We start from the raw sequence: 16,162 nt of genomic DNA on the forward strand, positions 1-16,162 counted from the left end.
GCCAATTTAAATGCAATACAGATTCTAAAAATTTATAGATATTGACATTTCCTTCCATTCCTTGATATGATAACTTATCTTGACATCAGTGCCTAAACATTTCTTATGCAATTTTATGTGTTCCATTTTGTTTTCTAGGTATTTGTACACTTGTATTACCCCATTAATACACTCCTTGAAAGTCAGGTCTTTTGCTCTAGACTTTGGCATTATATGTCATATAATGTCAAATAAAGAATTCTGGGGTAGAAGGAATTTACTACACATTCATTGGGTAATTTAACAGATGTCCAAAAATTAATTTGGAAAAATTTGCAAGTTGTCTTGTGGAGGTCAACCTCCACAACACAAGACAACACAAATTTTTGTTGTGGATTCAACAAAAATCAGACAAGAAATCCTCTAACAATCCAGGAGAAAGTTGATATAAATTTGGCTTAATAACAGAGATGTGAAAATTGAAAGGAAGTTGTGAATTTACAGTATTTCCAAAAATTGAAATGAAGGGATTACATAACAGAATGGATCTACAAAATAAAGGAGAGTAAAAGATCAAGGATGGCTTTAATTTATCCAGCCTGGAAAACTGGTTAAAGAATACCACAATGGTAAATCTGAGAGTTAGACAAGAGAGCTAATGGGTTGGTGTGTGTAAGCCATATGCCATCACAGTAACTGAACTCAATGATAGATGGAGTGTGGACTGAAAAGACACAGAATGGAAAAGTCATATGAGGAGAAGCAAAGGACCCACAGGAGAAGCTGGCAGAGCCATAAGTGGAGGTCAACTACTATTTAAGGAAAGCTGAGAAAGTAATATGTTTTTCAGAAGAAGTATAGACTCAATAATAAAGAAACTGGATTGAAACAGTGATCAAAAATAGTGAACAGTTCAGTATTAGCAAGATGGTGATCACTGCCAAGCTCATGATGGGCTACTTCAGTTGAATGGTAGCATTGTTTTCTCCTGTTAATAAAAAATAATGACATATGTTTCATTGTCCTTTTTTTACATATGACATTTGACATAAAATATTCTTATCTAGAGGACCAATCAATAAAAATAGTTTTATATATAAAACATATATATATATAAATATATAAATATTTTATATATAAAAATAGTTTTATATATAAAAAATATATTGACAATATACAAAGTAAAATTCATTTTATATGGTAAAATTCAATAGATTTTAGTTTTCCATTCATGCTCTGAAAAAATTTATATATCAAACAATCTGGGTCCTGAGTTTAATTTCATCTCTGAATTCTTTGTTGACTTAGAGTACCATTACATGTAATAATCAGGTGTTTTATTTAGCTACTAGGATTTAAAGAAACTCACTGGGAAGAAACAAAAGAGGTATGTAGTAAACCAGGAAAATTAGCTATCAGTTAATAATTGACTTAAAAAAATATCTGACTGTGGCTGGTCATATTTTCGAGCTGAATTCCAGCCAATAGGAATGGGAATAGGAACGTAAGGAAGGCATAAAACCCAATTTTTCGTACTACTCATTCAGGTTATCCTTCTTTGGGCATTCTCTCTAGGTCATGCAATGGACAAGACTTGGATTTTATGTTAAAAATAACAGTCATACCTGGTAATAGAGAAGGGAGATCCATTTTGCAAATCAAAAGGATCTGGGATTATTATTAAGGCCTTATATCCTTGAATGTTATTGTATCTTATGATCCAGTTCAGCATGGAGTGGGTCTATAGAAAGACACAGCTGAGGATGACACCATACATAGCACATAGAGTTATGCTTATTTTGGAAGGAGGGAGCACTGTTTCTATCATAATACAACTTTACAATCAAGAAATCCAGAGCCCTGCTGGATGAGAAATTCAAACACATAATGATGGGCTCCTCCTCCACCACTACGACTTCTTCTTCTTCTTCTTCTTCTTCTTCTTCTTCTTCTTCTTCTTCTTTTTTGTAAGATTTGGAAGGCAACATTACAATTTCTTCCTGGCGAATCATAAATCTGAATATCATAGGGAAATTCTTAGCATCCATAGACTTGTGTATTTGAATGCATTATAGGCAGGAGAGCAGAATAAAAGGTGAGGAAGGTTCCATACAGTGCCTGATCTTTAGTTCTTTAGTTCTTTAGATCTTTAGTTCTTTAAATGATGCCTCAGATTCTCTCTCGTCCCCAAATATATGATACTTAAGCAAATATTAAAGTGTTTTTCCTTCACTGAGCTCACAAAATGATTGGGTCTCCCTTACACAACTTTTTTTCTTATGCTGTTTATATATTTATTTTTTACAAAAGGAAAAGTATTTCTGAAAACATTTTATTACTGTATAGGAACCTTGATAGCTTCTTAAGTAAAACCTCTGATAGATTTAATTGATACTGAGAAGATTGAAATCTGAGATAGGGTGTGAGGAGTTTCCAGGTAAGATTTTTGCAATACAGCATATATTGGAAAGAGTATAGGGTGTTATACACAAACAATGAAACATGGTACACAGTATCAAAAAGTCATGAAATACTGTATGGTGACTAACATAGCCTAGTAAAAAATACATAACATTTTGGCTTGATTTTTAAAATTTTGTTATTTTTTTATTTTATCATGTTATGTTAGCCACCATATAGTTATCATTAGTTTTTGAGGTGGTGTTCCATGATTAATTGTTTGCATATAACACCCAGTGCTCCATGCAATATGTGCCTTCCTTAATACCCATCATTGGGTTAACTCATCCCCCCCAATCTTCCCCTCTGAAACCCTTAGTTTGTTTCCTGTAGTTCATAATCTCTCATGGTTCATCTCCCCCTCTGATTTCCCCCTTCACTTTTCCCTTCCTTCTCCTAATGTGCTCCATGCTATTCCTTATGTTCCACATATAAGTGAAACCATATGATAATTGTCTTTCTCCACTTGACTTATTTCACTTAGCATAATATCCTCTAGTTCCAACCATGTTGACCTAAATGTTGGGTATTCATCCTTTCTGATGGCTGAATAATATTCCATTGTATATATGGATCACATCTTCTTCATGTATTTGTCTGTTGAAGGGCATCTCAGTTCCTTCCATAGCTGAGCTATTGTGGACATTGCTGCTATAAACATTGGATTCCATGTAATCCTTCTTTTCACTACATCATATCTTTGGAATAAATACCAAGTAGTACAATTGCTAGGTCATAGGATAACTCTATTTCTAACTGTTTGAGGAACCTCCACACTGTTTCCAAAATGGCTGCACCAACTTGCATTCCCACCAGGTAACAGTGTTCCCCTTTCTCCACACTCTTTCCAACATTTGTTGTTTATTGTCTTGTCAATTTTTGTCATTCTAACTGAGACTCCTGGCCCACCACTATCACCTGTAAGCCTTAGTTTGGGCAGAGACTACAGTTAGTGAAAGAAAGCCTCTTGTTAATTTCTGGGAACCACTCACTTAAGCTGATTAGTTCTCCTTCCTCCAAGGGTCTCCATGGTACTCAAGCTGTGTGTTTGCTTATTGTCACATATTGATTCATCTCAGGGACACCTTAGGATTTGATGTTAGGTAGAAAAGTGGTAATCCCCTGCTGTACTTGTTAAGAATAAATATTGTTGGTTTAAAATGAAATACAGATAATAAAGATCCCCAAAAGAACTAACATCCAAAAGTCCAGGGAGAAAGGTGTCTTCCCAACAGCTGTGCATAAAATTAGGGGAATGGAGAAAATGGTACTGGTCATAGCCGGACAAGTAACAAAAATGGGTTCATGAATTCTGGGAGCAGAGCTCTAGCCAACACCACAGCTGATGGACAGGAGCCTAGCTTCAGGTAGGGGAACTGACCAGAGGAAGAAGAGTCAGAATACCACGGAAGGAATGCAGGCACCAAGGTAAATGGGGAGTCTTCTTGGAAAAAAGCCATTGAAGTAAATCTGGTTTCATGCAGGGCAGAGCTCAAATTATTAAGATTGAGGCATATGGTCAAATATGTATTATTAGAAGGTTTGAATTAATGATCATTGTATATGATTCCTGAAAAATTATATATCCCTGGAAAATGGTAGCTAAACCTGGATAGCTGAATAATATGACTCAGCAACTTAGAGGTAGGAAACAATGTGGTAAAAAATGAACAGGACAAAACTTGAGTTAGATTTGGAGTGTATAAGATTCAATGAAGTAGGTCAATGATTGGACAGGTCACTATGTAGAATATTCTGGCTTCAACATGCAATTTAAAATTCATTTGAAAAATGCTTTTAGCTATAAAATAACACCACTCTCCTAAGTATTTTTTTAAGGACAGAAATTGGTTATCTTCCCCAGATATTTTTGCCTTTCATTTGTTTTTGGTCTGTTAAAAGTCAAAATCCTTTAAGAAATTTTGTTACCCTAGGTAAGAGCATTAACACTGTAACATATTTTGTGGAAAGTATAAATTAGCGACAGCTTCGTCATTCCTAAGAAAGAAAAGATGAAACATAGAAAGCTTGATAGGAACTTCTCTATCTACCACATTGAAACTTACACAATGACAACATAATTTGACCCTAAGGATGTTATATATTATATACAGTAATAAGCACACTCCCACACATATAGTTTTCTAGTTACATAGCTCTGCACTATATATCCCATTACAAACAAATTTTTTCAATATATTCCTTTGCTGCCACAATTTTTGCATCATTTCAAATTCTATTAAAGTTTAACTATATCAGTGGCACCTGGGTGGCCTAGTGGGTTAAACATCAGACTCTCAATTTCAGCTCAGGTCATGATCTCAGGGTTGGGGGATCAAGCCCCAGGTTGGGCTCTGTGCTCAGCAGGGTGTCTGCTTGAGATTCTTTTCCTCTCTGTCTCCTGCTGCCTCTCCCCTAGCTTGTACTCTATCTCTCTCTCAGATAAATAAATGATTTTTTTTAAGATTAAATATATCACAATGTATGAGATTACTCAGAATATAAAAGCCTAGAATAGTAGGCTTTGGACATTTAGAAAAGATCCAGAGAACTTTATAACATCTCAAATTTGCAGAGAATATGATTTTCTCCACAAAACATGGACAAGACATAGAGTACCACAAAATCAAATCAAGATGTAGAAGTTTGGCTGTTCCTATGCATATCTTAAACTAATTCCTATAACTTCTTACAAGAATATTGCAATTTCTCTTTCAAATTTGTGTCTTTGCAAAATTCAAATAAAATTCTAGGGTCTTTGATTACTAATTAAATGGCAAACAAGGAATTATATAAATCAGCTCTACAGATTTTTTTTATAAGCAAGCTTTTTTTTTTTTAAGATTTTATTTATTTTAGAGAGAGAGAGAGAGCTTGAGTAAGGGAAGGGACAGAAGGAGAGAGAGAGAGAAAAAATCTCAAGTAGACTTTGTAATGATCACTGAGCCCAACATAGGGCTTGATCCCACAACACTGAGATCATGACCTGAGCCAAAACCAGGATACTTAACTAACTGAACCACCCAGGTGCCTCTGTTCTACAGATTTTTAATGGCAGCTAGAATTTCTTGCAATTCTTTCCTTGTTGATGCTACCATTCTTTTAAAGCAATGCCCATTTCATCATTGAAAAAGTCCTTTATCCAATATATAAAAATATATATTTGATGCCTAATTTAATAATATTAGTACAAGGTAAAGGGAACTTTTTTAAACATTAGCATCACTATAAATTTTATTGCAGATAAAATTTACCATTTTTTGAAAGAACTATTCATATCAGAAGAAATTAAGATGACATAAAATCAAAAAAAGATAATAAATGATGTTAATTTTTATCAAAATCCCAAAAGTGCATGTGAATATTTTAGTAATACGTGTTTTTCAATATGAGGTTAAATCGCAGCAGTAAAAAATTTCAGATACCATACCAATATTAGTTTAATATTTGTTATTAGCTGTCAGTAGAGTATTATCTACTATCTCCTTTTTGTGTTTCATTATGTTCCAGATTGAGCTCAAAATTCCTTCGCAACAAATTAGTTTTTAACAAACAAATCATTAAACTCCTCCTAATTGATATAACTTAATGTTTGTATTTCTCAACTTTCTAAAATTTTTTTAACTAATATTCAATAAAATACTAGCATTTTCTACTTACATTGAAAGTTGTGATATTAGGACGCCTGGGTGGCTCAGTTGGTTGGACAACTGCCTTCGGCTCAGGTCATGATCCTGGAGTCCCGGGATCGAGTCCCGCATCGGACTCCCAGCTCCATGGGGAGTCTGCTTCTCTCTCTGACCTTCTCCTCGTTCATGCTCTCTCTCACTGTCTCTCTCTCAAGTAAATAAATAAAATCTTTAAAAAAAAAAAAAAAAAAAAAAAGAAAGTTGTGATATTAAATGCATGTAGTTTCCTAGTTTTGAATTTCTCTATTTCTCTCCAGGATAAAGAAAACATCTACATTTGATATATTTTACTTTTTCAAAAAAGATAGAAATAGAAATTACTGTCATCAGTGTATAATTAGGAATATATATGAACAATATGAAGGTGGTGTTAATTTGAAACAGAGTAATTTGTGTCTTCAGATTGTCTGTGTGATTTATGATTCCTGTTTAGAACCTGATTTTCTCATTTAAAAGCTTTTTGGAGAGGCACCTTGGTGGCTCAGTGGCTTAAGTCTCTGCCTTCAGCTCGGGTCATGATCTCAGGGTCTTGGGATCGAGTCCCACATCAGGCTCTCTGCTCAGGAGAGGGCCTGCTTCCCTCTCTCTCTCTCTCTCTCTGCCTGCCTTTCTGCTTACTTGTGATCTCTCTCTGTCAAACAAATAAATAAAAATCTTTAAAAAATAAATGAAGAGTACTTTTTGTATAAAATAAACATGCTATTTATCAATAAAAATATGTGAATATTATTCATAAGAATAACAGCACATTTTTTTTCTGCATTGGATACATTTACCACCTAAATAGAAGAGGTAAAGAAATTTTCCAAAAGGATTAAATTTCATTATACACACAACATGATGTAGATTGTATATGTAAATTATCTGTTTATTTAAAATATCCAATTGATTAAATTAATACCCTATTATCATTATGATTCCAATAGAATAACAATCATAAAACAGGTCAATAAGTATTCATAACAAAAATTCTACTATACCAAATTGTTTATATGATTTGCTACATTTTACTTAAATAGTAACCATGTCAGATCACTAGCCTACTTAAATTATCAGTGACCTTGAAAAACTGTTAGTATAAAAGTTGTCCTAATAAATCACTGCCATTTGTTTTCTTTGCATAATGAGAATCATCTATGTAACACTCATACAGAGGCTGCTATTAAGGCACCCAAACCCTCCTTTCTTCTTCCTGAGCACGTGGCTTAATCATATTTCTCAGGCACTTACAGTTAGGTGCATCCACAAGACTGATTTCTAGCTAATGGACAGTTATGCAAAAGTGGTATTAATCACTTCTGAACCTGGTCCATAAAAACATCAAACAGGTGCTCTTTGATGCTCTTTCTCCCTATAGCTTAATGGATCCGAGATAACAAACAGAATGACCTAGGAAGACACATGTTAAAGATGGCAGAGTCTCAGTCAGACTGAAAAACTGTGCAGAAGAAGGTTATCCAGCTACTCTGACATGATTTCTTTCCCTATGCTATTATTACAGGAGCAGGAGATACCTTTCTCTTCATTCAGGCCCTCTTTTCTCTCTCTCTCTCTCTCTCTCTCTCTGTCGCTCCTGTGTGTGAGTGTGTGTGAATATATCTATATATACTTATAGGGGATATTTAAATTAAATATTTAAATGTGAGTGAGGCACTTAGCATTTTTGAGGGGTTTTCCTCAAAAATAAAACTGTGATATACAATGACACTCAATCACTGTAACAACTTAAGAAAAGTGTTTAGCATAGTGGCCAGCACATAATGAGGACTCTCCACATATTCTGTCATTGCTACATAGAGGGGGGTATATATTACTCTCTTCTTAGTTCCTTGGCTTAAAAAAAAAGAAAAACTCTTGGCATCTTACACACACACACATACACACATACACACACACACACGTGTATATATATAGTTTTGGTTTATTTATTCCAGAATTTATCATTAGAATAAAATCAGTGACTTTCAAATATAATTGGTATGTAAGTCATTTTTCTATGTTCTTTAGGATAAGAATTATTAAATACAATGCAAAATATTTTTATCTGAATGTATGTAAAATAATAACGTAGATTCTTTTTCTTAAAAGGGATTTTTGAAATGGCTTCTTCAAACTAGGACTACTTAAAATTTATATCTGTTTGCCACACAAAGTAAGAAAAAGGTTGTAAATTTACTTAATTGAAATAAAAATTACTTAATTGAAATTGTTTTCTTTTTGTGTTATTTAAGGCAAGTGTCACTTGAGGCATGGCTGAGATATGCCTCCACCTTGCCTTTGTCTTCAAGGCTCTGTGGATGGAACATGAGAGTGAGGCAGGAATAAAGGCCACTAAAAAAACCCTGTAGGTATCATTCCTGAGTGAAGAAAATCCTTCTTCACTCTCCTCAGCTGTCTTTTGACAAAGATGAGTCTGAAATCTTCCAGGATTTACCTCTTGCCTAGAATGTAAACAATGCCCCTGGGTTGGCTTAAGACTTTCCCTTTGTCCCTTTCCCAAGTTTAAACACACACACACACACACACACACACACACACACACACACACACTCATACCTGGCCTTAGCTTTCTTTCCCACCTTCTTTAGCACCTATGACACCTGCAAAAATTCATAGATCAATCCAATAATCATTCCATATTCATGTGACCCCAGTAGAATATTCACATAGGAGGGATGATTGGAAAGCTTCAAGATTAACTTCTCATATAAAACCTAAGGAAATTATTGTCTTTCTCTGCTTGACTTATTTCGCTAAGCATGAAAAGCCCAAAATGTGTTAGCTGCAGAATTACAATAAAGACCCAAGTCCCATGCCATAATTCAGTGCTCTTTCTAAGTCATTGCAAAATTTCCATATATTCCTAGCCTTAGAAGCTAAGTACTTTTTCCTTGTCTATTCAACTGAGTTCAGTAATTAGCTAACCTGAATAAAGAAGATCAAGAGAGTATTGAAGAATATTGGGTATGGTTAGGAAATAGGTTGAGCAAGTCTGACCCACTTTAACTTAGAGATTCAACATTTAAACCCAACTCGATTACAATCAAGAATGTGACATTAAATATAAACATACCAAAAAGAGAGAGAGAGAGAGAGATCAAATACACAGAAAGAAAAAAAAATGATGCCTACCTTAAAAGAGTAAATACAGAACAAAGTTCACCATGGTTCTAGGATTTATAACTTCAATATACCAATTAAGGAAAAAAAAATGTATGAAAAGATGAGATCTCTATTTTATCCAAGTCTTTCTGGCAAGAAATTCTTGCTTTTAGTAACCACACTATCTGAAACCATAGAAGTAGACAGGAACTTCCTCTTTTTCTTTTTCTTTTTTTTTTTTTCAAAACTATTCACTAATCTTTTAATTAAAAGTGAATGATGGAGAGATGGCAAGTGAGCAGGAGAAACTGAAGAACACAGCCTCCTTATGTATTTGTACAACCCTAATCAGTCTGCATATCTCTCAGAGAAATCTGTATTAGTTACATGGAATCTAATCCACTCTACTAAAGCTGATGCCCTTAACCACCATGGTTGGCTCTAGTTCATAATGTTTGTAGACACAGGTTGATAAAATATATAACCTAAGAAAGAAACTTCTAGAAAGGTTTTTGCATTTTAGGATGCTAACATTTTAGAGAATCATTTTATGCCAATATGGGCTTTAAATAATGAAAGATCTCTGATTTTCCTGGGAGCCTCTAAACTTAAGTCCCTGAATTTAACTAATTTTTTTCCTCTCAATTTAATAAGTTGTCTTTTATTTTAATCATAAAAGTACTATTCTGGCAATTATGTATAGGAATATCCAGGCATATATGGTGCAAAAAAGTGTTTTTTTTTTTAAAGCCAAGGAATTAAAATGAAAATAATACACATCCCACCCTTTATATAACAATGAGAGAGAATATGCAGAGAGTGCTCACTATGTGTTGGACACTGTGCTAAGCATTTTTCTTAAGTTTTGTGGTGATTCCATATAACTGTATATTGTAATTTTATTTTTAGGAAAATAAAACCCTCAAAAATGTTACGTAGCTCACTCACATCAAAATATTTAAGTATCCCTTAAGTCTCTGACACATACAATCCATTAATCTTACTATTATGCACTCTCTCTATCTTCTCCTATTTTCATATTCCTCCAAGACCAACTTATATTTTAAGACATTAGATTTCATTCATTTCTTCAACAAATATTTATCTCATGCTTATACAATGCTTGATCCCCTTCTAGTTGCCTGAGTCATGTCAGTGAGCAAAATAAACAATGTCTTCATCTTAGTCAAGCCTACATACACTTCCTTACATTTAAGCTCTATTCCTTCACTTTGCTCTCCCTTTATCACACAAATCACACAGAAGAGAAAGCAACACGACTGTGGAGGGAGAGTCTACAATGATGCACGACAAGCCAAGAAATGCCAGTTGCCACCAGAAGCTAGAAAATGTATAGAACAAATTCTCCTCTAGAACCTCCAAAGGGAACTCCAACTTCTAGAACCGTGAAAGAGTGAATTTCTGTTGTTCAAGCCACCAAGTTCAGGGAAATTTGTTATAGAAGCAATAGGAAACTAATACAGAGCAATAGGAAACTAATACAGAGAGGGAAGTAATTAGTCAAAATTCTAATATTATGCTCAAAATGATTAGATAAAAACTGCCTCTTTTTTATTTTAATTTCTGTATAGTTAAGATACAATGTTGCATTAGTATTAGGTGCACAATATAGTAATCCACCAATTCCATACATCCCCCAGTGTTTATCATGACAAGTGCACTCCTTAATCCCCACCACCTATCTCACCTATTTCCCGGTCCTCCTCCCCTCTGGTAATCGTCAGTTTGTTCTCTATAGCTAAGAGTATTTGCTTCTCTCTCTCTCTTTTTGCTTTGCTCATTCGTTTTGTTTCTCAAATTCCATGTATGATAAAATCCTGTGAATTTGTCTTTCTCTGGATGACTTATTTTACTAAGCATTATGATCTCTAGTTCCATCCACATCATTGCAAATGGCAAGAGATCATTCTCTTTTTATGGCTAAATAATACATCATATATCTATACACCATATCATTATACATTCATCTATTGATGGACACTTTGGCTACTTAAAAACTGCCTCTTGCATCAATAGTATTTCTATGTAAGTGCTCTTCAAATTAGCAGTATAAATACACTCAGGGAAAGAAAAATTATGTTGGTATTCTTTCACTAACCATTAATTCTTCACAAGCACCTTATATATTTTGGGAAGTTATCTTTATTTTACCACTTCATAAATTACTTGCTGAAACAGTCTGTTGTGAGACATTAGATATGAGATCCAGGAATAAACTATATTTTCTTTAGCATATTTTAGTAATTTCCTAAACTGTGTTGTTTTGTGATCATAAATTATAGTCATGTAAGCAAAATTATTTGCTCTTAAAAAGTAAGAAATATGAATGTATTCAGAAGGAGGGCTGAATATGTGGAAAAGCTTTCTTCTTTAATAAAAGCAAACTCAGAGGAGGAAATTCTCTCCTTCTCTTTCAGAGGATGTAGTCATGATCATTTTTCAACAATGCTGGAAATTGCTGAAGCCATGTTGGAATTATGGATGATTTGTTGAGTAAAGCAGAATGCAGAAATAAAGTACCGAGCACACGGATCATACCACTGAGCTGCTGAACCAATTATGGCACCACCCTACTTGCAAGTGTACTTTGTGTTCTTTAATGTAATTAAGTTACACTTTCAGTTGTATAGCATTCAATTATTTGAAGCTGAATATTTCTCAATTTAGATAGTGATCTTACCACAGTGCCATTTATTGTTCATTGTTTGAGTAATTATTCATTCAATGACAAAATGATACAGTAGAAACTTTAGTCATGTTGAACAATTAACCAAGACTTGATTAAATGTATTTCAGTTTCCAAGGAAATAACATGAAAACTGAGATATATAACTGTCCAGTAGTAGGTTGAGGATTTTTTTTCCCCACGTGAGGAATCAATTTATGTTGTCATTACACTTTCAGTTGATGCCCTTATTGAGCACTGGTAACACTTGCTAGATGGTACACTGAAATAGATAAATGGGGAATGGATTCTTTGCAAAGGGCAAATGTATCCTGGGTTGGCTTGGTCGCTTTTATGCTGGTAGCAGAATAAACTATATTCCTCTTTTGTAAGACTGTTCTGAAGATGGAAGACATCTTAAAATTTTGACATACATTCAATAAAGTGGTGAACTCTATAACCCACCCCAGACCTACTGCCACATTGGCTCCATATCTAAAATTCCAACAAAGATCTTGTCTGGAATTTTTCATAAGCACATGTCTAAATATGAAGACAGTTAATATTTCTATCAATTATTTAAATAAAGCTAAAATTAAATCTTATGCACAATGTTCTTAATACATGAGCTCATATAAGAAAACTAATGATTCAGCAGATGATTTATTAATAAGTTGGCAATTTATCTTAAAATATATTTATTGTAATTATTTTGTAACACATAATAAAATCTTCAGAGAAACCAGGCATTGTTTCTTTTCTCTTTTGTTTTTTCCAGAACTCCTTCTGTGAAGGAATCTTTTAACCTTCTAACTTAGGCACCATATGATGTATCACATTATGCAATGAAATATTCTGAATTTTAGAGTCAGAAATTCAAAATTTCTTCTCAACTCAACTTATTAGTCATTTAACCACCCCAATCTCTACATTTACATATCATTGAAATAATTTAAAAAATGATATCTTACCAGAAAGAGTTGTTTTGGGGATCCAGTGATGAAATATGTGTAAAGTCTTTGTAATTGTTGAACTTCTGTGTACATATTTTTGTGTTTCTTAGTTTTTATGATGGCTGCAATGATCATAACAATAAAATAAATGTGGTTATATTTGATGTTTTGTTTACAATGAGAAATTGATTAGTCAAACTGTGTCTTATAATAGTATAACTACTACCAACTGGGAAAATTAAATATTTATAAGTACCCTTAAGATATTTATGAAATGAACAGTTTTCTTTTTCTAGTTAGAGTGAAATACATCAGGGGGCCCGGGTGGCTCCATTGGTTAAGTGTCCAACTCTTGATTTCAGATCAGGTCATGATCTCAGGGTTGTGAGATTAAGCCCTTTGAAGGGCTTTCTATTGAGTGTGGAGCCTGCTTAAGATTTTCTCTCTCCCCTCTCTCCCTTTCCCTCTGCCACTGCCCCCCCACTCCAGCACTCACTCACTCTCTCTCTCTCTCTCTCTTTCTAAAATGAAGAAAGGAAAGAAAAAAAGGAAGGAAGGAAGGAAAAGAGAGAGAGGAAGAAAGAAATGGAGAGGCAGAAAGCAAGAAAGAGAGAGGAAAAAAGAAAGACATGTATATTATCAAGCTGAAGTTTCAAAATTACTTGTTTCAAATCCTTGAAGAGAAAACATTATAACAGACAGAAAGATAAACATTACGCTATAAGTGGCACAAAAGAAATAAGAAAATGACCATGAGAATATAGAGAAAAAGGCCTCTTCAGAGAGGTAGAAGGCTCGAGTATAGGTTCCTGATGTTAGGTTTCCATAAATCTCCAAATCTTGTACAAAATAAAATTTTTTTTTTTTAAAGATTTTATTGATTTATTTGACAGAGAGAGATTACAAGTAGGCAGAGAGGCAGGCAGAGAGAGAGAGGAGGAAGCAGGCTCCCCGTTGAGCAGAGAGCCCGATGCGGGACTCGATCCCAGGACCCTGAGATCATGACCCGAGCTGAAGGCAGCGGCTTAACCCACTGAGCCACCCAGGCGCCCCAAAATAAAAATTTTATTCACAAGTTTTATTTGTAGCCAGGTTGAATTTGGTGCTATGGTAAATATACACATTCAAGAATTATTTTGCACAAAATTTTCCAAAAATAAAAGCAAGTCAAAATCTGTACCTTTTTTTTTAATGTAAGTATTCACATATACTCACATAGCTTCTCAAAATTGTCCTTACTTCATTAGGATTCTAGATATCTTATTATATATATTATTATAATACCTACTTAATTTATTCACTCAATACTTACTGAGCAAATACTATATACCAGTCATTGCCCAAAGGGATGAAGATAAGGATGATGAACAAGATACTTAATTTCTTCTCTCAAAGAGTTGTAATCTAGTAAGGCAACTCTTCTCAAATTTTAATGTTCACTCAAAATATAAGGGAAATTGTATAAAATGTAGATTTTAATTGAGTTGGTCAGACTGGACTTTAAGAGCCAATTTTTTAAATAAGTCCACAGGAGATGCTGATACTACTGGTTCAGGAATCTCACTATGAGTAGAAAGGTATTTAAACATACAAACTTGGAAACTGTTATTTATAGTCCAGGGCATGGTGGGTAGGTAGAGAGAAGATACAACACAAAAGTATCAATCAGATAGTTGGGAAAAAAGTAAGTATTGGCAATAGATCTTCCCATATAAAATTTATAATAAATAATAAAGATGGTCCTTTCTGGTTTTTTCCCACTGTGCAAGTACACAGAGTGAACCAAGATGGTGGTTCCTATGGATATGAAGCTGAGGAAGGCCTTCACAAAGCTTCAAGACAAAGTTATTGACATTTAACAAGAGGCAAAGATTGAAGACCTGCAGGTAGAACAGCTAAACAGAACAAACAATATGCACATCTTACAGATACAGAGATTATGACTTTGGTGGATAAGACTAACAAGTATGAAGATGTAGGATGAATGTTTATTCTTCAGTCCAAAGAGGTAACTCACAGTCTCCTGAGAGAGAAACAGAAAATAACAGAAGAAAAAAATTAAAGAATTGAAGCAGAAAAATTCTACCAGGAGTGGAGTGTGAAGGAAACTAAAGACAACATCCAGGAGATGATGCTGGCACAAAGGCCACAATAGGAAACATTTCACAGAAGCTTCGTGCCCCTTCTCATTCCTGGCAAGGGCAGAGGGGCCCGTATGGTGAAACATCTTCTTTTTTGTCCTGATGGACATTTTATTTGGATGATCTGGTAATCCTATGTTTTCTATGTCACCCTGATACCTTTTGATTCTAATACTATTTTTCTGTCCTGGCTCTCCTTGCCAGCTATACTGGACGCTCTTCTCCCCTGGAGGTGAGTTATGAACACCCAGGAGAGGGAAGAGGGGATCCAGGACAGATAAGGGAGCTCTGCCCCAGTCTACTACCAGTTTAGGGGGTTAGATCAATGAAAATCATCTGTTCATCAACCCACTCTGTTTTCTCCAATCAAGGCATGAGAACAGAGGGCCAGAGAGGCAGAGGCTTTCAACCTCAACTCCTTCTTGTCCTGTCTAGACCTTTGGCTCTGTTCCTTTTGCACTGCAACCTTTCCTGCTTCTTTTTGTCCCTTTCTGTTCCTTTAAGTCAATCCTTCAACTTCTATGACTCCTTGCAGATAAGGAAGAGAGAAGACCAGGGCATACCTGAATTTAAGTAAACCTAGTTAGCAGTCAGCCCAAAGATTCCTTCCCTGCTTCTTCCCAAATGTTCAAAAAAAAAAAAAAAAAACAAAAAAAAAAAACAGTAAAAAACCCAGCAGCACCTCCAGTTCTCTCTCTTCTTTGACCAGTGTCATAAGGTGAACACATAATCCTAAAGCTCCTACTAGCTTAGGGGCAGTGTATGTTGGAACTGACTTGTAAAGTCTCAGTAGAGCCAACTATTAAAAAATTGATGGAATTTTATTTCAAGCCAGTTGAGAAACACAGTTATTATTAAAAACCAAGTTATGCAAACATGTAATTAAATTATATTTAAAACAAGGATAATAAATATTTACTTACCTCTTCCTAAAAATATTAATAACAATAAAGATAAATCACAAGTATAGGTGGAAAAATAGGCATTTTCAGTAAGTATGGTACAAAAGCTACGTAGATAAATCCTTGTTTAAAAACACTTAACGGGAATCTGGGTGGCTCAGTCCGTAAGTATCTGCCTTCAGCTCAGGTCATGAAACCGAGGGTCAGGGGATCTTCTTCTCCTACTCCTTCTGCTTGTGTTACCTTTCTC

General features: G+C 34.6%; 1 pseudogene; it reads left to right on the forward strand.

Moving 5' to 3' along the window:
- Window positions 1–14,656: 14,656 nt before the first annotated feature.
- Window positions 14,657–15,024, forward strand: LOC132010288 (prefoldin subunit 1-like; annotated as a pseudogene).
- The last annotated feature ends 1,138 nt before the right edge of the window (window positions 15,025–16,162 follow it).

The sequence above is a fragment of the Mustela nigripes genome, chromosome 2 (assembly GCF_022355385.1).
Source record: "Mustela nigripes isolate SB6536 chromosome 2, MUSNIG.SB6536, whole genome shotgun sequence".
Classification (NCBI taxonomy): domain Eukaryota; kingdom Metazoa; phylum Chordata; class Mammalia; order Carnivora; family Mustelidae; genus Mustela; species Mustela nigripes.